Source organism: Papio anubis, chromosome 12 (assembly GCF_008728515.1).
Source record: "Papio anubis isolate 15944 chromosome 12, Panubis1.0, whole genome shotgun sequence".
NCBI classification, from domain to species: domain Eukaryota; kingdom Metazoa; phylum Chordata; class Mammalia; order Primates; family Cercopithecidae; genus Papio; species Papio anubis.
Window position 1 is genome coordinate 29,054,528 of NC_044987.1, and position 24,259 is coordinate 29,078,786.

Here is a 24,259-nt window from a genome sequence, read left to right on the forward strand (position 1 = left end):
CAACCTGTCACCTAGGTTTTAAGCCCCACATGCATTAGTTATTTGTGCTGATGCTCTCCTTCCCCTTGATCGCCAACCCTGAAAGGCCCTGGTGTGTGTGTTTTCCCCTCCCTGTTTCCATCTGTGTCCATGTGTTCTCATTGTTCAGCTCCCACTTATGAGTGAGAACATGTGGTGTTCGCTTCTCTGTTACTGGGTTAGTTTGCTGAGGATGATGGCTTCCAGCTTCATCCATGTCCCTGCAAAGGACATGATCTTATTATTCCTTTTTATGGCTGCATAGTATTACATGGTGTATATGTACCACATTTTCTTTATCTAGTCTATAATTTATGGACATTTGGGTTGGTTCCATGTCTTTGCTATTGTGAATTAGACATTTAGAAGTTTACATTAAATAATGACTTAAGGGCTAATACAAATTACTTTTCACACTATCTGAATGGCACATCTGTATTATCATTGGTACATGGTACTCGATCATCTATACAATAACTTTGGTTTTAAATGTGATTAAATCAAATCGACTATTTAGTATCTTTTTAATCATAGGTTCTGGCATTCATAAACCAGTCAAAATTTTAGTCCAACTAGCCTCTGCATTTTATCTATATTCAATTCTATGAATCTTACTGTTTGGTCCCACAATAGCAATAATTTTGCTTCTATTAATAGTTTTAATAGACACAATTTAATGAGTATATACATATATATTTTGTACAAACCACTGTTACAGACATTATTTTATTAAATCCTTGAAGCAACACTTTGAGGTAGGTATTTTGCCATTTTTATAAATAATTTAATACTATTCAGAAAAATTACCAAGTAAATAAATTAAAAAAAAATAAATTTGGAGCCTAGATTTTTCTAACTCCAAAGCCCATTTACTTAACCATTTTCCATGTAAGTATTCTTATGTTTCATATTCTACATAGGTATATTCCATATTTTACATAAGTATAAAATTATAGAATTAAACAACAATATCATAAAACATTATTTGAATGCCGATTGATGGAGTGCTGCTCTGGCTGCTCGCCGATTCCCATATTTTTAGTATTGTGTGTCTTTGTCTATGTCCTGTCCCAGGGGTCAGATAAAGTTTCTCTTCTGAACAGAGTTGTGAGAGTTGACACTTTTATTTTTTCTGTGTACATGACTTGAATCTAGATAGAGTTTAAGATCCCAAAGGATGAATCATAGCACATCCCAAAGGCCAGGACTCCTCTGTGAAGCAGAGAGCAAGCGAAAACATAACTTCAGAGTAAAATGCCACCGCACAGGCCCATCTATCCTCTGCACCAAACTCCACTGGGGGCCAGTGAACTCTCCAGATAGTGGCCAGGCTCTCAATGATCTGAAAAACCTGTGAATCTTATGAAGAACTCTTTAGTCAGGCCTTGTATTCACCCCTGGGAGAAATCCTGTGGTCTGAAGTGTCTGCTTACTGGACTTCACAGCTGCTAATTCAGCTGCCATTGGTGGGATTCCTTCATTCTTGTCTTCCCTCAGTGACAGCACCCCACTTGGGCAGCCCGCAAAGCCACTCAGCTTTCTCCTCGCAGCTTCTCTCTAATCCTTGTGGGAAAGTAATGATCAGCTTCATATCTTACTGTCTGTGCCTATGATCCTCTGCAGAGAGATACGCTGAGGCCTGGCCCTCATCCTGAGTCTTCAAAGCATTGCCCCATGTGATAGCTCCAACTGTCTCTTCTACTTCCTCAGCTAGGGCCTCTGTGTTCAGTCCGCGTCTGTGATTAAGCAGCCCTCCATGTTGTTACCACAAACATATGCTTTTCTTTGATTTATACAGTTTGGATTCAATCTAACAAACAATTCTAGGATCTTGGCCCCTGATCTTTTTCACCTTAGCATGTTGAAAGTCCACTTAAGCAAGTACGTAAATATTTGAATATTTACTTAAGGAAGAGTAGAGATTCCCTACCCTCAATTTAATGAATTCATTAAAGGTGAAATATTCTCATTAGTATAATAATAGTTTTCAATTTCTTTTTCATAATGCTTTTCTGCAGTATTTGTATCTAATTTTAGAAATGTTATTTTTGTAACTTTAAGATAATAATTTTGCTTCTGGGCTTATTTTATTCTCATTAGTCTTGAATTTAAAAATTTTATAGTGAATTTTTATTACTTTTCTTAGAAGAAATTACACACAAAACAAGGAACATTTTTGTCATTTGTATTAATTGATCTGGATTTTTTTTTTTCAGATTGAAGGTCTCATTAGAGGGTTAAATCTAAGTAAGAAAACTAAGACAAATCTCTCTGGGGTATGTGCCACACTTTTCAGTTATAAAACAAAGATGCTTTTAAGATCTCTTTATCATCCCCTGGTCTTCTCAGAATTTTTCAACTGATCTCTGAGTCACTGCTCACAAAAATACCAGGAAATACTATTATCTCTGTAGCAAGTAATTTTTCCCTGACCCCTTTATGATTTTGACTAATTTTCTAACATGAGTAATAATGAGGTAGAAAAGTTCATATTAATTATCTAATCTGAATTCCATTTGATAGGTCTGTTTTTAAAATAATTTTCACACATCACAATAGGAGAAGTTTAAATGGAAATCAAGAAATAAGTTAGGTTTCTATTTTTCACACTTTTAGACTATGATTAATTAATATTGAGATATATTTGTTATCGCATCCCAGTACGTAGATGAAATTATATTCAAAACTGAAATTAGAGCTTTGTGTGAGAAGTACCTTTTCATGAGCAATACACTAATATTTATTCTATTTTATTTTTATTTTTCTCAGTGTCTATGAACACATAAATTTACTTTGTAACCCACTAATTGGAACATATTACTTGAGTAATACTCTTATAGTACATTTCTCTTATTTGTCAAGTGAAAGCCCACAGATAATCGTTAAGAATTTTAAAATAGTACCTGGTGGCAAGATGGCCGAATAGGAACAGCTCCGGTCTGCAGCTCTCAGTGAGACCAATGCAGAAGGTGGGTAATTTCTGTATTTCCAGCTGAGGTACCCTGTTCATCTCATTGGGACTGGGTAGGCAGTGGGTGCAGCCCACAGAGAGCCAGTAGAAGCAGGGTGGGGCATGGCCTCACCCAGGAAGCACAAGAGGTCGGGGAACTCCCTCCCCTGGCCGAGGGGAGCTGTGAGGAACTATTCCGCGAGGGTCTGTAGTATTCGGCCCAGGTACTGCACTTCTCTCATGGTTTTTGCAATCCACAGACCAGGACATTCCCTCGCGTGCCTAAACCACCTGGGTTTCAAGCACAAAACTGGACAGCTGTTTGGGCAGAGACCAAGCTAGCTGCAGGAGCTGCTTTTTTTCTCTCTCTCTCTTTCTGTGCCGCGGTGGTGACTGGAACGCCAATGAGACAGAACGGCTCTCTCCCCTGGAAATGGGGCTGAAACCAGGGAGCCTAGTGGTCTCGCTCAGTGGGTCCCACTCCCACGGAGCCCATCAAGCTAAGAACCACTGGCTTGAAATTCCCTTGTCAGCTTAGCAGTCTGAAGTCGACCTAGGATGATTGAGCTCCGTGAGGGGAGCGGCGTCCGCCATTCCTGAGACTTTATTAGGCGCTTTCCCCTGACCCTGTTAAGGACTGTGCAGAACCCGTCGCAGCACAGCAAAGCGGCTGTAGCCAGGTTGCCTCACTAGATTCCTCTTCATTGGGCAGGGCATCTCAGAAAGGCAGTAGCCCCTGTCAGGGTCTTATAAATAAAACTCCCATCTCCCTGGGACACAGCACCTGTGGGAAGGGGTGGCTGTGGGCACAGATTCAGGGGACTTAAACGGTCTTGCCCGTGCCGGCTGTCTCTGAAGAGAGCAGCGGATCCTGACAAGGAGGATTCTCTCAGCACAGCGCTGGAGCTCTGCTAAGGGACAGATTGCCTCCTCAGGTGGGTCCCTGACCCCATGTCTCCTGACTGGGAGACACCTCCCAACAGGAGTTGGGAGACACCTCATACAGGAGAGCTCCAGATGGCATCAGGCTGGTGTCCCTCTGGGATGAAGCTTCCAGAGGAAGGAGAAGGCAGCAATCTTGCTGTTCTGCAACCTCCGCTGGGGATACCCAGGGAAAGGGGTCTGGAGTGGAACTCCAAAAAATTGCAGCAAACCTGCAGAAGAGGAGCCAGATTGTTAGAAGAAAAACTAACAAGCAGAAAGAAATAACATCAACATCAACAAGAAGGACCCCCCCACACACAGAAATCCCATCCAAAGGTCATCCGCCTCAAAGATCAATGGTAGATAAATCCTTGAAGATGAGGAAAAACCAATGCAAAAATTCTGAAATTCCAGAAACCAGAATGCCTCTTCTCCTCCAAATGATTGCAACTCCTCTCCAGCAAGGGCATAAAACTGGACAGAGAATGAGTTTGACCAATTGACAGAAGTAGACTTCAGAAAGTGGGTAATAACAAACTCCTCTGAGCTAAAGGAGCATGTTGTAACCCAATGCAGGGAAGCTAAAAACCTTGACAAAAGGTTATAGGAACTGCTAACTGGAATAACCAGTTCAGAGAAGAACATAAATGACCTGACAAAACAGACTTTAAACCAACAAAGATCCAAAAAGACGAAGAAGGGCATTACATGGTGGTAAAGGGATCAATGCAACAAGAAGAGCTAATTATCCTAAATATATATGCACCCAATATAGGAGCACTCAGATTCATCAAACAAATTCTTAGAGACCTACAAAGAGACTTAGTCTCCCACACAATAATAGTGGGAGACTTTAACACCCCGCTGTCAATATCAGATCAACAAGAGAGAAAATTAGCAAGGATATTCAGGACTTGGACTAAGCTCTGGACCAAGTGGACCTGATAGATATCTACAGAACTCTCCACCCCAAATCAACAGAATATACATTCTTCTTAGCACCACATAGCACTTACTCTAAAATTGAACACATAGTTGGAAAAAAAACACTGCTCAGCAAATGCAAAACGCCAGAATCATAAAAAACAGCCTCTCAGACCACAGTGCAATCAAATTAGAACTCAGGATTAAGAAACTTACTCAAAACCGCACAACTACATGGAAACTGAACAACCTGCTCCTGAATGACTACTGGGTAAATAACAAATTAAGGCAGAAATAAATAAGTTCTTTGAAACCAGTGAGAACAAAGACAGAATGTATACAATGTACCAGAATCTCTGGGACACAATTAAATCAGTGTTTAGAGGGAAATTTATAGCACTAAATGCCCACATCAGAAAGCGGGAAAGATCTAAGATCAACACCCTAACGCAACAATTAAAAGAACTAGAGAAGCAAGAGCAAACAAATTCAAAAGCTAGCAGAATACAAGAAATAGCTAAGATCAGAGCAGAACTGGAGGAGATAGAGACATGCAAAACTCTTCAAAAAAATCAATGAATCCAGGAGCCAGTTTTTTGAAAAGATTAACAAAATAGTTAAACCACTAGCCAGACTAATAAAGAAGAAAAGACAGAAGAATCAAATAGACACAATAAAAAATGATAAAGGGGATATCACCACTGATTCCACAGAAATACAAACCACCATCAGAAAACAGTATAAACACCTCTATGCAAAAAACTAGAAAATCTTGAAGAAATGGATAAATTCCTAGACATATACACCCTCTGAAGGCTAAACCAGGAAGAAGTTGAATCCCTGAATAGACCAATAACAAGTTCTGAAATTGAGGCAGTAATTAATAGCCTACCAACCAAAAAAGCACAGGACCAGATGGATTCACAGCCAAATTCTACCAGAGGTACAAAGAGGAGCTGGTACCTTTCTTTCTGAAATTATTCCAAACAATAGAAAAAGAAGGACTTCTTCCTAACTCATTTTATGAGGCCAGCATCATCCTGATTCCCAAACCTGGCAGAGACACAACAAAATAAGAAAATTTCAGGCTAATATCCCTGATAAACATCAATGTGAAAATCCTCAATAAAATACTCGCAACTGAATCCAGCAACACATCAAAAAGCTTATTCACCATGATCAAGTCAACTTCATCTCTGGGATGCAAGGCTGGTTCAACATGTGCAAATCAATAAATGTAATTTATCACATAAACAGAACCAATGGCAAAAACCACATGAATATCTCAATAGATGCAAAAAAGGCCTTCAATAAAATTCAACACCCCTTCATGCTAAAAACTCTCAATAAACTAGGTATTGATAGAACATAACTCAAAATAATAAGAGCTATTTATGATAAACCCATAGGCAATATTATACTGAATGGGGAAAAGCTGGAAGCATTACCTTTGAAAACCAGCACAAGTAAAGGATGTCCTCTCTCACCACTCCTATTTGACACAGTATTGGAAGTTCTGGCCAGAGAAATCAGGCAAGAGAAAGAAATAAAGAGTATTCAAATAGGAAGAGAGGAAGTCAAATTGTCTCTGTTTGCAGATGACATGATTGTATATTTATAAAATCCCATCGTCTCAGCCCCAAAACTCCTTAAGCTAATAAGCAACTTCAGCAAAGTCTCAAGATATGCAATAAATGTGGAAAAATCACAGGCATTCCGATACACCAATAATAGACAAACAGAGAGCCAAATCATGAGTGAACTCCCATTCACAATTGCTACAAAGGGAATAAGATATCTAGGAATACCACTTACAAGGGACCTGAAGGACCTCTTCAAGAACTACAAACCACTGCTCAAGGAAATAAGATAGGACATAAACAAATAGAAAAACATTTTCTGCTCATGGATAGGAAGACTCAACATTGTGAAAATGGCCATACTGCCCAAAGTAATTTATAGATTCAATGCTATTCCCATCAAGCTACCATTGACTTTCATCACAGAACTAGAAAAAAAAACTACTTTAAATTTTGTATCAACCAGCAAAGAGCCCATATAGCCAAGACAGTCCTAAGCAAAAGAACAAAACTGGAGACATCAGGCTACCTGACTTCAAACTATACTACAAGGCTACAGTAACCAAAACAGAATGGTACTGGTATCAAAAGAGATATATAGACCAATGGAACAGAAAGGAGGGCTCAGAAATAAGACCACACAACTACAAACATGTGATACTCACAAAGCTGACAAAGACAAGCAATGGGGAAAGGATTCCCTATTAAATAAATGTTGTTGGGAAAACTGGCTAGCCATATGCAGAAAACTGAAACTGGACCCCTTCCTTATACCTTATACAAAAATTAACTCAAGATGGATTAAAGACCTAAATGTAAAACCTAAAACCGTAAAAACCCTAGAAGAAAACGTAGGCAATACCATTCAGAACATAGGCATGAGCAAAGCCTTCTTGACTAAAATACCAAAAGCAATTGCAACAAAAGCCAAAACTGACAAATGGGATCAAATGAAACAGAAGAGCTTCTGCACAGCAAAAGAAACTATAATCAGAGTGAGCAGGCAACCTACAGAATGGAAGAAAAATTTTTCACTCTATCTGACAAAGGTCTACTATCCAGAATCTACAAGGAACTTAAACAAATATGTAAGAAATAAAAACCCAAACCCATCAAAAAGTGAGCAAAGGATATGAACAGACACTTCTCAAAAGAAGACCTTTATGCAGCTAACAAACATATGAAAAAAAAACCTCATAATCACTGGTTATTAGAGAAATGCAAATCAAAATCACAATGAGATACCATCTCCTGCCAGTTGGAATGGTGATCATTAAAAAGTCTGGAAACAACAGAAGCTGGCAAGGATGCAGAGGAATAGAAATGCTTTCACACTGTTCATAGGAGTGTAGATTAGATCAACTTATTGTGGAAGACAGTGTGGCAATTCCTCAAGGATCTAGAACTAGAAATACTATTTGACCCAGCAATCCCATTACTGGGTATACCCAAAATATTATAAATCATTCTACTGTAAAGACACATGCACACATATGTTTATTGCAGCACTATTTACAATAGCTAAGACTTGGAACCAACCCAAATGCCCATCAATAATAGACTAGATAAAGAAAATATAGTACATCTACACCATGGAATACTATGCAGCCATAAAAAAGAATGAGTTCATGTCGTTTGCAGGGACATGGATGAAGCTGGAAATCATGATCCTCAGCATACTAACACAGGAACAGAAAACCAAACATTGTATGTTCCCACTCATAAATGGGAGTTGAACAATGAGAACACATGGACACAGGGAAGGGAATATCATACGCCAGGGCCCGTCAGGGGTAGGGGGCAAGGGGAGGGAGAGCATTAGGATAAATACCTAATGCATGTGGAGCTTAAAACCTAGATGACTGGTTGACGTGTGCAGTAAACCACCATGAAGCATGTATACCTATGTAACAAACTTGCACGTTCAGCACATGTATCCCAGAACTAAAAGTAAAATAAAATAAAGTAAAATAAGAGAATTTAAAAATATTCTCTGAATTGACATAACCAGCTAGCATTAGAATATGTATCTGAAAGTGTTTTTTGATTTTCAGGTTGGTAATCCTATCTATTCATTGAATTATTCTTTTAACATCTACAATGATTGGACAGGATGTTTTAAGCAGTGGTGGTTTCAAACTTTCAACAACAAAAATATTTTTCTGGTGTTTTAAAAACAAGCAAAAATGATATTAAGTTGTTAAAAAGAATGACTGTAGAAAGAACCTTTAAAAAAGAATTAGTACATCCATTTTTTATAAAATGTTTAGCATTACATCTTTATATATTTTTATTACTATTTTACACTTAAAATAAATTTTATTATGTATAATTGACATACAATTAATACACATGAAGTATATAATTTGATACACTTTAGCTTATGTATACTCCCATGAGATAATTTTGTCCTCACAGTGAAGGTAATAACTTTTCCATATCTATCACCCCCAAAGTTTTCTCATGCCACTTGGTAACTGCCTCTCTAGTCCTTCAAAACCCTGTTATCACGCGCTATCCCTGGGCAACTACTAATTTAGTTTGTGTCACTATATATTCGGATGCATTTTCTGTAATTTTATGTATGAGAGATTATGAACATGTACTCTTTTTTGAATTCAGTCTCTTCCACTTAGCATATTTATTTTGAGATTTATCCATGTGGTTGCCTAGGAAAATATCCCATTTCTTTTTATTGTGTACTATTCTACTGGAGAGCTATACCATGATGTGCTTATCCATTCACATGCTTTTTGATGTGCTTATCCATTCACAGCCTTTTGGGCTGTTTTCTCTTCATGAGTTATAAAAATAAAGCTGTAATGGCAATTTGTATAGCTGTGATTATATACCCCATGCTTTTGTTTCTCTTTGTTTAATGTGAAAAGTGCAATGGCTGTGGATCACATGGTCAGTGTATAATTAGTTTTTTAAGAAATTGCTTATTTGTACAATTGTACTTTTTATATTTTACCAGCAGTGTATGAAAATTTTAGTTTCTCAATGTTCTTACCAATAATTTATCCTTTGTCAGATATATGATTTGCAAAATATTTTCTCCTGGTCTGTGGCTTGTCTTTTTTATTTCCTTACCAGTGTCTTCCAAAGAATAGAAATTTTATAAGTTTTGACAAATCTAGTTTATCCTTTCATGGATGATGCTTTTGTTGTGGTTGGTTTTTTTTTTTTTTTTTAGACTGAGTCTCGCTCTGTTGCCAAGCTGGAGTGCAGTGGCACCATCTCGGCTCACTGCCACCTCTGCCTCTTGGGTTCAAGCGATTCTCCTGCCTCAGCCCCCCAAATAGCTGGGACTACAGATGTGATGACATAGATCAAATTGAACCATCACGCTCAGCTAATTTTTGTATTTTTAGTAGAGGTAGGGTTTCAGCATGTTGGCCAGGATGGTCTCTATCTCTTGACCTTGTGATTCGCCCACTTCGGCCTCTCAAAGTGCTGGGATTACAGGTGTGAGCCACAACACCCAGCCGCTTTCGGTGTTGTATTTTAACATTCTTTGTCTAATATAAGGTCACAAAGATATTCTTGAATATTTCCTTCTATAATTTTATAATTTACGTTTATAATTTAGGTATATGATCATTTTTAAGTAACCAAGTAACATGAGGGATGAGATTAAAGTTTTTTATATAGATAGGCATACGTATAGATATAGATATTTAATTGTTCAAGCACTGTTTGTTCAAAAGATGCATCTTTCTTCACTGAATTGCCTTTTCATCTTTGTGAAAATGTTTTTTCATATGTGTGAGTCTGTTTCTGGGCTCTCTATTCTGTTACATTGTTATATTTATTGATATATACATTGATATATTTATTGATGACATTGTCACACTGTCTTGAAGACTGTAGCTTCTGCTAAATTTTAATGAATTGAGTCTATGACCATACCACCCTCAACACACCCAATCCCTTCTAAATTTTAATAAAATATAGTGTTAATCATTCAATACTGTCGTTTTTTAAATGATCTTCAATTATTCTGTGTCATTTACATCTGCTGATGAATCAGTTTGTCAATTTTTACAAAAACCCAGCTGTGGGATTATCGTGATGACGTAGATCAAACTGAGGAAAATTGACAACTTAGCAATATTAAAACTGTCTGATCTTCCACTACGGTAATACCTCTTTTTAAGGACTTCTGTTTTTTTAATCTCAGAAAGTTTTTATAGATTTTAGTATACAGGTCTTTCCCATATTTACCAGATTTATCTCTAAATACTTTAAACATTTTAATGTTATTGAAGATATTATTTTTCTAATTTTACTTTCTGATTGTTCATTCCTAGCACGTAAAATATAATTGATTTTTATATTGACATTTTATCCTGCAAAGCTGCTGAATTTACTTCAGGATTCCATTGGGTTTACCACATACAGAATCATGCCACTTACAAATTAATATGATTTTCCTTCTGTCTTTCTAATCTGGATGCTTTCCTGCGTTTTCTGTGTTTTTTTGGCTAGAATATCCTGCATTGTGAATAATAGTGACAAGAGAAGACATCTTTACATTTTTCCTGATCTTACTGAGGAAACATTCAGTATATTATCATTAAATATTATTTCTGATAGCAGGTGGAGGAAGCTTCTTTCTATTCCCAGTTTGTGAGAATTTTCATAAGTATTTGATATTGAATTTTGTCAAACTTGTGTGTCTGTTGAGATAAACATGTTTTCTATACTAATGTGATTATTATATTGATTGATATTCAAATATTTAAGCTATCTTTAATTGATAAATGTTGCTTGGTTATCCTATATTATCTTTCTAGCATATTACTCGATTTAACTTGCTAAAAAGTATCAGTTTCAAGTTGGAACTTTAATTTGGGTTTTCTTTTTGGCTTCTGAAGCTGGACATCTTTTTAAATCTTTATTTGCCATTGTTAAGTCCTTTTTAGTGAAATATCCTTGCGCATTTTTAATTGTTGAGTTTATTTATTTATTTTTTAAAAGAAATTTATTTTTCTTGTTGAGTTTGGTGATTCTTTATATTTTTGGAATTGTGCAAGTTCCAGCTTCAATGTTTGTTTTACAATGTTTGTTTTGAAATATATCTTCCCTTTGCCCAGTGTGCTACTGTTTTTTTTTTTTTTTAATTCTCAATAAGTGTTTTTCACAGAGAAAAAAAATTAATTGTGTTAAAGTCAAATTTATCTTTTTTAATTTTATGAATCACATTTTTCATGTTATGTCTAGGAACTACTTGGATAATGCCAAGTCATAAATATTTTCTTGTTTTTTTAACTCTTTTATACTTTTACATTTTACATTTAGACCTATAATCCATATTGACGTAATATTTCAAAAAATTTTTATGGATACATAACAGTTGCACATATTCATGAAGTACATGCGATATTTTAATACATGCATACAATGTGCAATGATCAAATCAGGGTAATCAGGATGTGTATCACTTCAAACATTCATTATCGTTTTGTGTTGGGAACATTCCAAATCCACTCTTCTAGTTATTTTGAAATGCACAATAAATTATTGTTAACTCTAGTCACCCTTTTGTGCTACTGCACACTAGATCTTATTGCTTATACCTAACTATATTTTTGTACCCATTAACCAACTGTCTTTATGCCCCAGGCTTTCCTGTCCTTCCTGGCTTCTGGTACCCACCATTCCACTCTCTACCCTAATGAGATCATTTTTTTAAAGCTCCCACACAAGAGTGAGAACATGTGATTATTTGTCTTCCTATGCCTGGCTTATTTCACTTAATGTAATGTCTTCCAGTTCTATGGATGACGTTGCAAATGACAGGATTTCATTTCCTTTTACAGCTGAATAATATTTCATTTTGTATGTGTACCACATTTTATATAAATGTTTTCTCCCATTCTACAGGTAATCTCTTCATTTTCTGATTGTGTCCTTGACTGTGCAGAAGTTTTTAAATTAATGTGATCTCTTTTGTCAATTTTTGCTTTGGTTGTGCTTTAGAGAACTTACACAAATATCTTTGCTCAGACTAACGTCCTAAAACATTTCCTCAAAGTTTTTGTCTAGGGATTTGCTGGTTTCAGGGCTTATATTCAAATATTTAACCCATTTTGATTTAATTTTTGTCTATGGTGAGAGATAGGGGTCTAATTTCATTCTTCTGCATATGCATATTCAGTTTTCTCAGCACCATTTGCAGAAGAGACTGTCCTTTCCCCATTGGATATTATTGGTGTCTTTGTCAAAAATGAGTTGTCTATAAGTGTATTTATTTCCATGTTCTCTGCTCTGTTCCATTGGTCTATGTGCTTGTTTTTATGGCACTGCCATGCTATTTTGGTTACTATAGCTTTGTAGTATAATTTGAAGTCAGATAATGTGATATCTCCAGCTTTGATCTTTTCACTCAGGATTACTTTGGCTATTCTGGGTTATTTGTGGTTTAATACAAATTTTAGCATTTATTTTTTGTATTTTTGTGAAGAATGTCATTGGTATTTTAATAATGAAAACATTAAATCTGTAGATTTCTTTGAGTAGTAAAACTATTTTAACAATTACAGATCTTTATTTTTAAAATGTTGATTCTTTATTATGTCTTTCCATTTTTGTGTCCTCTTCAATTTCTTTCATCAATATTTTATAGTTTTCATTGTACAGATCTTACACTTTGAGATATCCTAAGAGCTAATAAACTTCTTAATTGAAGTTTATTCCTAAGTATTATTTTATTTGTAGCTACCATAAATGAGATTGTTTCCTTGCTTTCTTTTTCATATTGCTCATTGTTAGCCTATGTAAACACTACTGATTTTTGTTGATTTTGTGTCTACTTTTGGATTTTATTGAACTCATTTATCAGTTATAATATGATTTGACCCTGTCTCCCCACCCAAATCTCATCTTGAATTATAGTTTCCATAATTCCCACATGTTGTGGGAGGAACCCAGTGGCAGATAATTGAATCATGGGAGCAATTTCCCTCATACTGTTCTCATGGCAGTGAATACGTCTCATGAGATCTGATGGTTTCATAAGGGGCATCCCCTTTCACTTGGTTTTCATTCTCTTTTTGCCTGTCGCCATGTAAGACATGACTTTTGCCTTCTGCCATGATTGTGAGGCCTCCCCAGTCACATGGAACTGTGAGTCCATTAAACCTCTTTTTCTTTATTTAATTTAATTAATTAATTTATTTTTTTGAGACAGAGTCTTGCTCTGTCACCCAGGCTGGAGTGCAGTGGCCAGATCTCAGCTCACTGCAAGCTCTGCCTCCCGGGTTTATGCCATTCTCCTGCCTCAGCCTCCTGAGTAGCTGGGACTACAGGCGCCCACCACCGCGCCCGGCTAATTTTTTGTATTTTTTAGTAGAAACGGGGTTTCACCGTGTTAGCCAGGATGGTCTCGATCTCCTGACCTCGTGATCCACCCTTACCCAGTCTCGGGTATGTCTTTGTCAACAACATGAGAACAGACTAATACAAGTTCTACTAGCCTTTTGGTGGAGTCATTAGGTTTTTCTAAATATAAGATCACATCAACTGCAAGTAAGGATAGTTTCACTTCTTCCTTTCCAATTTGAGTGCCCTTTCTTTCTTTCTTTTTTTCTAAGTGCTCTGGCTAGGAGTTTCAGTACTATGTTCAATAAAAGTGTTGAAACTTGGAATCCTTTTCCTTTTCAAGATCTTATAGGGAAGGTTTTCAGTTTTTCACTGTTCAATATCATGTTGTGAGTTTGTTGTTTATTTGGCCTTTATCCTGTTGAGGTTCATTCTTTTTCTAACAAGTTTGTTTATTCTTTTATCATGAAAGAATACTGAATATTATTTAATGCTTTTTTGGCTTCTATTGAAATCATCATATATTTTTAGTCCTTCATTTTGTTGATGTGAATTTTGAGACAATTTTGGTATGAAGTAAGAGATTTAGGTACAAAATTATTTATTTGCAGATGGATATGCAATTGCTTCCTTATTATTTGAAGAAAAGGTTATTAATTATCCACTAAATTGTTTTCACATCTTTAACAAAAATCGATTAGCCATATTTTTGTAAATCTATTTCTGAACTCTGTATTTAGTTCCACTGATTTTTGCAAAATATAACTATAGTAACTGTTTTATTTCCCTTGTCTGCTAATCTAATATTTGTGGGTTAGTTTTGATCAGTTAATATTTCTTCTCATCGTGGATCACAATTTCTGGCTTCTTTGTATTGCTAGAATTATTTCATTGAATACTAGACATTATGAAATGTAGTTTGTGTGATATTGGATATTTTTATTCTCCTATAAATGTTCTTGATTTTTTCTGTGACCAAGTCAAATTAAAAATAGTTTGATTTTTCAGATCTTGCTTTTATGATGTGTCGCAGGGCTAGATGAGTATGTACGCTAAGGCTAATTATTCCCCATTACTGAGTCAAGGTCATTCTATCTAATCTATCCAATGTCCTACAAATGATAAACATTTTCAATCTGGCTGAGAACATACAGTTTTGCCCCCTTTGTAGAAAAGATAAACCGATCCCTGTAATCCATCAGACAATTCATCCTTTGGCTTCATACACTTTCTTTACTTGCAAGTGATGATCAGCATTTGGCTGAATACTCAAGAGAGAACCTTTGCAGATCTTCATGGTTCTTTCTGTGCAATTCTCTTCTCTCAGTGTTCACTAACTTGTTCTCCAGGGACTCTGAGCTATGTCCTTCAACCCAGAGACCTTCCCTGGCTCTGGTTTTGCACCTCCTCCCTCTGCTGTGGCCAGGAACCTCTTTCAGTGCAGTAAGCTGAGGCAATCACAGAGTTTACCTCATTTGTTTCTCATGTCTCAGGATCACTGTGCTTCATTGGTTGTCTTTTGGAGTTTTGAATATCATCCTTTCATGTGTTTTCTCTGTATTTTTTTCTATAGTTTCAGGTGGGAAAGTAAATTCAGTTCCTGTCATTCCATCAAATGAGAAGTTTAGATTTCTACAGGTTTTTAAAGTAATAATATAAATCTTTTATTTGAATGAAACTGTGTCATATTTTTAGAAAAATTGAGAAGATTTTATTCATATTAACATACATAAAATATGACTTTTTATTATAATAACATTTGTAGTAAAATGTTACACTGTCTTCTCCAGGGACTGACTTTTAGATATTGATTAAAAATTTGATTTTAATCTATGTTGAAATGAGGTAATTTGCACTCATTTGGATAAATATGAATTCCTTTCTTACTCTCGTCTCAATAATTAATATAATAATGACTATTTAAGTTACTTTTATCAGAATACTTAAATAAACTTCTACAATTTATTTTAGTTTTTGAAGCAAACAAATGAAGATCTTACCTAAACGTATGAAGCAAAAAAAGAAAAAAAAGCAGAATTAGACCATTTAGAGAATGAAACAAAATTTTTCTGAGCAGTGTTTTATAATTTGGCAAGGTTCAGTCAGTTGGCACTTTTTTTTCTTACCTGTACGCGTAATAGAATAACATCTCTGAAGTGTAAAAAGAAACTCTTCAAAATAAGTTCAACAGCACTTAGTACTGCCACCTTAGTCATTTAAAATTGCTCTTTGATTTATTTTTTGCTTTGCTTATATAACTTGAATAAAGCATGCTAAGCTGAAGAGAAATGCCACAGAGAAATGTCTGGAATCCTGGAGAAGATGCACAGTCCTGTTGTCTTTAAGTATGCAAGTTTAGGGGAATTTGTGAAAGTGCCTTGCATTACGTGAGGAATCTGATATTTCTACCAAGTTTAAGCAACAACAACAACAACCAAAAAAGACGGAAAAGAAAAAAGATACTATAATGGTGTCAAGGAATAGGAAAATAATACAGTTTATATTTTTCTTAAAATAAAATAACATTTAGATATTTCTCATATTAGAACTTCTCTTTCAACTCAGGGTTGCTCTAAGAACTGTGGAACATATGTCACACATTAAGGGACAACAGCTGCAATCATTTTTATCAGGTCAGATAATTGTGTTTCCAACCCTAGAGATACCATTTGACCCACTTTCCTGGTTCTCCCTGAACCTAGCCTGAGTCGCTTTCAGAATCTCCATGGTGTCATGCAGAAGATAAGTTAGCTCACTTTAAATAGGCTTCAAAAAGACTGACATATACGTATTAAACAGTAAAGAGATTATTTTAATCATGCATATATTTTGTTGGGTTAATAAGATAGTAATCCAATAAAACAAAAAGTTTATTAATTTTATGATAAGTTAATTAGTAATGACAATTATGGGTCTTTTCCTTTCTAATAATCACAAATCCTCTTTGGCTGTTTAAAAATATAGGGATATCTTATCATCTTCAAGCATATATTTGCAAAATAGCTCACTACAAAGTACTATATAGTGTGGAAATATTACTGGTTATATGTATTTGTTAATCTTTGGATAGATAGTATTTGACAAATGGAAGAGACTCCAGAACATTTTGAGGGTAACTTTATTTAGAAACAATATAATGTGCTTTTGTTTGAAAACCTGCTCTATAAAGCAGGGTATAAATTTGTTTCTTTTTCTCAAAGTTTGCAAAATCATCTCAATATTTTCTGAATGTCTTCTCATATTTTTAATGTATCTGTTTTCTGACATATTTTACATGGTTTTCAGTAACATAACAACAGATGCAGACAAATATTAATAATAAGGAGAAAATTAATCAGCCCATATATGCAAATAAACAGCAAATTAAAGAAAATTTAAAAATAGTAAAATCTTCTCTATAAATGCTAGAGGCAACAGCAAAACCGAACTATTCCAAGCTAAGCCAGTCATTACATTCTAGAAAGAATAATATGCTGCTTGAAGTTCAAATATCTTCAGCCTATTTGATATTTGCTATCATCTAATAAATTAATTATATCAGTACCTTGACAAACACCATAACTGTTCTAGGAAGAAAAGCAAGAGATTTCAGAAATTATGGACTGTACTACATGCATAGTTAATGTGGCTCAACAGATATCTCTCTACTATGATATTCTGTCCCCTAATTACATAGAATTTCTAGTTCTTCAAGACATTATGAAATTCTCTGGAGGTTTTCCTTTGTTGGCTCTCTAATCTGATAGATACTGCAATGTCTTAACTCTAAATTTTATCGCATTTATATTTTAAAATCATCACTTATTTAAAATGACAGCACTAATTTTTAAAAATAAAATTGTAAATATGTATAATTTTCAAAGTGAAAAGTGTTTTAACAGAATATATAATTTAAAAGATTGAAAGATTAAAAAAAGAGGTTGATACCAGCAGATCAAATTGAGAGACTATTGCTTGGCTTTCTTTTCTCCAATCATATGAAGAATTGATGCACCAAAGGCAAATGATATATATTAGATAATGTATATCTTAAAGGGTTAATAATAATACATTTTAAATAACATAAAATAGAAACTTTGAAATGTAGTCAGTAGTGATTAAAACTGTTGACATAATAAATGCATATGCTGGATATTAAGCGTGCAAACATTTATTGGTATATTTGTGATATGGTTTGACTGTGTCCCCACCCAAATCTCAACCTGAATTGTATCTCTCAGAATTCCCACGTGTTGTAGGAGGGACCCAGTGGGAGGTAATGGAATCATGGGGGCTGTTCTTTCTGGTGCTATTCTAGTGATAGTGAATAAGCCTCACGAGAGCTGATGGGTTTATCAGGGATCTCCTCTTTTGCTTCTTCCTCATTTTCTGTTGCCACCACCATGTATGAAGAAGTGTCTTTCACCTCCTACCATGATTCTGAGGCCTCCCCAGTCATGTGGAACTGTAAATCAAATTAAACCTCTTTTTCCCCAGTCTCGGGTATATCTTTATCAGCAGCATGAAAATGGACTAAGACAATTTGCTTTACATTTTCATTTTTATAAAGGTAATTCTGACACTGTTTATTTATTTATTTGTTTATTTATTTTGAGACAGAGTTTCCCTCTTCTTGCCCAGGCTGGAGTGCAGTGGCATGATCACAGCTCGCTGCAACTTCCACTTCCCAGGTTCAAGCGATTCGCCTGCCTCAGCCTCCCAAGTAACTGGGATTACAGGCATATGGCACCATGCCCAGATAATTTTGTATTTTTAGTAGACATGGGGTTTCTTCATGTTGGTCAGGCTGGTCTTGAACTCCCATCCTCAGGTGATCTGCCCACCTCGGCCTCTCAAAGTGCTGGGATTACAGGCGTGGGTCACCGCGCCTGGCCCTAATGCTATTTTTTGAATGCCTTGTGGTGTTATTTTAAGAGGTATTTAAAAATTCTCATGTAAAATTAAATTCATATTTATTCCATTAGTGTGTATGTATAATGTCCATATGATATATCTATACATATATATGAACGATACACACACATACACACACCCATATGTATTATAAATATTTGCCAAAAAGACTAGAAAGTTAGAAACATGAGGAATTTACCAAAATTTAAAAAAAAGAAACAAAACAACAAAAAATCCTAAAAATATGTTAATATAGTGTTTTATGTGAGAAAAAGTTGTCAGTAAATTAAAAATTAATATCCATTTATTTATACATAAATCTGTATCAGTACATTTCCATCTAATGCATATATATAATTATATATATACAGTGAGATTAAAGAAGCAAAAAACTAAAGAATTGCTAAATTGTGTAGTTAGAACGTAATACAAAGACAACACGTATTTATCACAAAAATAGTAATTCATGCACTACAATATTTACTGTGGTTCAAAAGGAAACCACTGAGGCTTGAAATGGCTCATTTGTTTTAAGTAAAGTAGAAAAAAGTGAGCATAGAGTATAATTATTGTGAGTTAAAACAAGCAATTTGAAGGCAATTATTTGGAAATGCATGATTTATATGAACTAATTTTAATAGCCAACATACTGAATTCATGTTCGTGTTTGCTATTATTGTATACTTTGTGGGATGACTTATATCTACTCATGATTTCTTTCCTTACTACACAAACCAGTTGTGCATGCTAAATATGAAAACACTGTGCTCTTTGCTACCGTTCCACCTTCTCTCCCCCACCCCACAAATATCTTTTTCAATTCTACTGCATATATTCAGGTTAGGAGAGGGGGAGTCGAAAGTTTCAATGATACAGAACATTCAATAATAACTTAACTTTGTGTGTATCATTGCTCCTACAGTTATTCAAGGAATTTGTAAGACCCTCTAAACCTTAGAACATCCCAAAAGCTGGCTGGCCGTTATAGTTATCTTTAGGTTTTTACTTGGGGAAATAATTTTTTCAAGGTCAAGGGAAGAAATAGTTGCCAAAAATCTCAGTCTCCTCATGAATTATTTCCACAATGTGTTGTTCTCTATATTAAGTACTACAGGATGACTCTTTGAGGGCAACATCGTGATAATGAAGGCAGAGAAGGACTTACAATTTTTAAAAGAGTTTTGCTAGTAATCGTCAAACCTAGTGGGTCTAAAGACTTCTATCAGCCTGCAAAGTTGTATTAATTCTTAACATTTTTTCAAGTAGCAGCAGGTGACTCCTCTTATCATCTTTAATTTATTTACCTTTCCTCTGGAGGTAAAATCATTGCCATATGCTTCCTGGAAAAACATAATAACCTTGACTAATGGTTAATGAAATCCTTCTTGAATACTGGAGAGGTAGAGGAAGAGGAAAACAGGAAATTTACTAATAAAATAAACCAACATGGATTTCCAGGTGTTTAGTAATAATTGAAATTTTGAAATTCTGAATATAAAAGCAGAATACTTTATAAAAACAATGACGACAAATGTTAACTTATTGCAAGTTTACTATATATCAGTCATGGACCTAAGCCTGTATGTAATATGATATACTTCGTAGAAATACCCTAAGGTTGCTACTTGATCTTTATTTATTAGTACACAAATCTGAGACACAGAGAGTTTATCTTCTGAAGGTCACCATGCACTACTTGAGCCATCAAAACGTATTGTAATATGTGGAACCTAGATGGTATTTTAAATATTACTTTACACAGAATAGCATTCTCTAAAATAGTAGTATTGCTTCAAAAGTCTATACATCACAAATGAACTGAAGTCCTGTAAATAATCTGCTTATTTGTGCCTATATATAGTTATTTGAAGTTAACAATATTCATAATACAAAAGTCTCATTAACTTAATTATTGTTGAATTGCAAATGAGTCTAAGTTATTTTACAATTTAAGGTTGTCTGTAACTTGCATATTTTGGATATTCTTGAATTTGAGTATCTATTTAATAATAGGGATCTTCCTGTGGAAATTTTTGGTTATATTTCAGATAATATTCTCTTAGATTTGAAGGTACAAATTTCATAGCAAACAATGGGATTGCTTTTAGGAGTGGATCAATGTTATCAGCAAGACTTCTAGTCATCAGTAAGCTATTAGTTAAGTTTTGGGGGAATCAAAAATTATACATGGATTTTGACTATGTTGGGGGCATCAATGACCCTTACCCCGCACTGGTGAAGGGTCAACTGTAATTGACAGTAGCAGAATCATTACATCTTAATGGGGGGAGGGGGTCTCCAAGATCATGTTACTTGCCACTTACTCTGTGATAACTTTACCTTTGTGATTTCTTTGACTGAAGTTTGAATTTATGTTTAGACCCCATGATACAAGGATATTTCAAAAGTAATTTGGAAAATGTGTATACTATAGAGCCATATTCAACATTTGTCCTGGTTCATTATTAATTTTAAGATCTTGGTCCCATGGTCGAATTTCTGCCTCAAGTTTTTCACTTATGATAGGGAGAATATTAATAAAAATATCTTTTCTACTTAACTCACAGGGTTGTCATAAACCTGAAACAAAATAATATGTGTAAAATTCTTCTGCAAATGTTAAAACTCTAGGGAAATAGTAGCAAATGTTTATGTTTTGCTGTTAGAACCAGCAAGACACCACTGTTTCGAAGAGGGTGATTTATTTACTATTCCCTTTAAAACACCATGTGCATTTTTATTCCTTATTTCTTCTCCTCCATTTTCACTGGTTAAAATTATCCTTACTACTGCTGTCTGTGAATCCAAATTATTTTCTTCTTATTATTCTTCTTTCATCTCAAATTCCAATTTCTTCATGAATTCCAGAAAAAAAGAATCAGAGACTCGAACAAAACAAACAAAAAAAGGGGTTGACTGTAAAGTATTTCTTATACTTTATACTTTTTATTTCTGTATAGCTGGCTTGGTTAAATATATGCTAAGATACTCAGGAAAACTACTAACACTTTCCACTTTTATTGTCAATTTTGCGGAAAAAAAAAAAGTACTTCTTATCTCCTCCAGAAGAGTTCATTACAAATATAGAGACATTGCTTGTTAAGAGCCCATTAGATTGGAAACTCTGCAGAGGAAAACTCTATGGAGAATTTGTTCCCCTCTGAAAATGTGCCTAAACCTAGACCTTGGTACATAACAGGCCAATAAATACTTGCTGTTAAAATCTAAAAATAAATAAATAAATAAATAACTAGAATATACTGTAATAAAATGTCACTACAGAGAGCTATTTACTCTATATTAGAGTAGAAAGGAAGCTTTGATGTTATTCCACGACAGTGATTTGAAAGCCAGGCCTGGGAGAGAGGAGTGTGAGGGAAGGTTATCAGAAACACCTGTGCAGCAGCATTATTAACATACACATGTTCTATTCACACTTGAATTTATGGATCAGAATTTCCAGGATGGGGAGGGAAAGTTGTATTTTGATAATGCAATAAATAAATAAATAAAACTACTCAAGTAATTCTAGTAAGCTCATTCTTAGGAAAGAAAAGTAAATGTTGGTCTCCTTCAGATGTTATGAAAACAGGAACTGTTCACGACATGTTTCGTCTCCCTTTTCTAGATTCCATTATGACATTAGTCTCTGGTTACAATTATCTGAAGCCTTGGCGGTAAGGAGTTTACCTTCATCTTCTTTTTCTGTTTAATGTCTTTCTGACTAGTCCCTCAAAAGTATATATTTGTTACCTGGTGTGTAGGGGTACACTGAAGAAACCACTTGGTATTATTCTAGTTATTGAGACAGATGATTCTCATGTTTATTTTTCATTTGGATATGACAAATATTTAATGCTGCTACTAAATTATTGGAATAGACAAATTGTTAGACACATCACAGACTATATTAATCTAGTGAATAGTAAGCAAAGGCACGTTTATATAATTATATCTTACTGTAGCTCTATACATCAGAAAAACTGAAGTCTGTTATATTCCTTGAAAATAAGCATGATTTCACTATTTCTATGATGCAGTTCCACCTCCACTATTTATTATTGGAGTTATATAAGCACAGGCTAGGAAAAGGTCAAGTTTTAAAATGTTTTAAAGAGAATTTCTCTCCTTTGGTAACAGATTTAAATATATGTTTTTGGTTTTGCCCACTGTGTAATTATATCCTCCCTTTATCCACAAGTGCATAGAAAGATGATCCTTTTGTAAACCAAAAACACCACCACCAACAACAAAAAATATTTTTGTTGTCTAGCAGGAAAATAATTCCTGGCTAGATTTCACATAAAGCTCATTCTATCCTAAATCACAGAGGCAGATTACATGGCTCTGACCACCATGCAGATCAGAAATGAGAAGGATAATTGGGACATAAAAATCAGATGATGCCGGTTATTACTGAAGCCTGTAAAGCAGAACTCCTTAGAATTAGTTAGAATGGAAAAAGGAGATTAACATGATGTTTAAAGAGTAGTTATTGTGTGCTATGACTTATAGTTACTGCACAAATTCTACAATATTTTGAGAGGTGGGGTACCAATGGCTGAAAGTGAGGAAGGAAAGACCAGTGAAAAGCTTCTCCTGCAGCACAGAAGGGAAGAACTGCATGAGTGGCCCAGGTTGACACAAACATCAGGTGCCACAGGAAAAGGAGGTCTTATCTTCCAGGATCAAAGACATAGTAGTATTTTAAAAAAAGTACACATGCAAAATTGGTAAAGCAAAGAACCAATATATGAAACAAATTACTTGTAATACCAGCACTTTAGGAGGCCAAGGCAGGCAGATTACCTGAGGTCAGGAGTTCAAGACCAGCCTGTCCAACAAGGCAAAACCCCGTCTCTACTAAAAACACAAAAAAAAAAAAAAAAAAAAAATTAGCTGAGCGTGGTGGTGCATGCCTGTAATCCCAGCTATTCGGGAGGCGGAGGGAGGAGAATCGCTTGAACCCAGGAGGTGGAGGTTGCAGTGAGCCGAGACCATGCCATTGCACTCCAACCTGGGCAACAGAGCGAGACTCATCTCAAAAAAAGAAAACCAATAAAACAAAAAAGGAACAAATTAAGCAGAAATAAATAAATAATTTTTTTGTAATTTTGACCAGATCCTAAATAATAACGAGGTTTGAAACATTCGACCATCATCAAGAGAGATAGATTCTACAAGAGAAACAGTTACACATCTCAGTTAGAATAATTACATAGTACTGTGCACTTGGAATGTTCTAAGATATTATTAAGAAATGTAAGAAATTTCATCCACATTACAAATAAGGCAATTGGAGAATATAAGTAAAAAAAGACCAAATCTAGAAATAAATCTTGAGTTCTACAGACCATGGCTAAAATATTTAACATAAATAATATATATTCATTAACATTGACAGTGGTCTGAAAATTACTTATGAGAGGCTGGAATGAAATATCCTTTTGGGTAAGGGCCACAGCAGCTTCATTAACCACTCCAGGTATTCTGGAATATATTAGGTGTCCAATAATGTCTGTTGGATCAAATAATTCTATAATCCTTTGTAAAAAGAATACTAGACTGAAAGTCAGAAAACCTGGGTTAGAGTCTTCACTCATTGGCTCCTGATCATGTAAGTGACTGTAGAGAGGATGTGTTC

General features: G+C 35.0%; 1 protein-coding gene across 9 annotated transcripts in view; it reads left to right on the forward strand.

Annotated features, from left to right (window-relative positions):
- The window catches only part of LOC103881450 (caspase recruitment domain-containing protein 18), a 269,585-nt gene that overhangs the window by 117,049 nt on the left and 128,277 nt on the right, over window positions 1-24,259 (forward strand). Inside the window, exon 1 of one of the 9 annotated variants that reach the window (XR_642897.4) lies at window positions 18,915-22,292. The exons of the other annotated variants lie outside the window; for them this stretch is intronic. The gene's annotated coding sequence lies outside the window, so the exon portion shown is untranslated. Of the gene's footprint in view, window positions 1-18,914; window positions 22,293-24,259 lie in introns of those variants that run through there. 9 annotated transcript variants of the gene reach the window in all.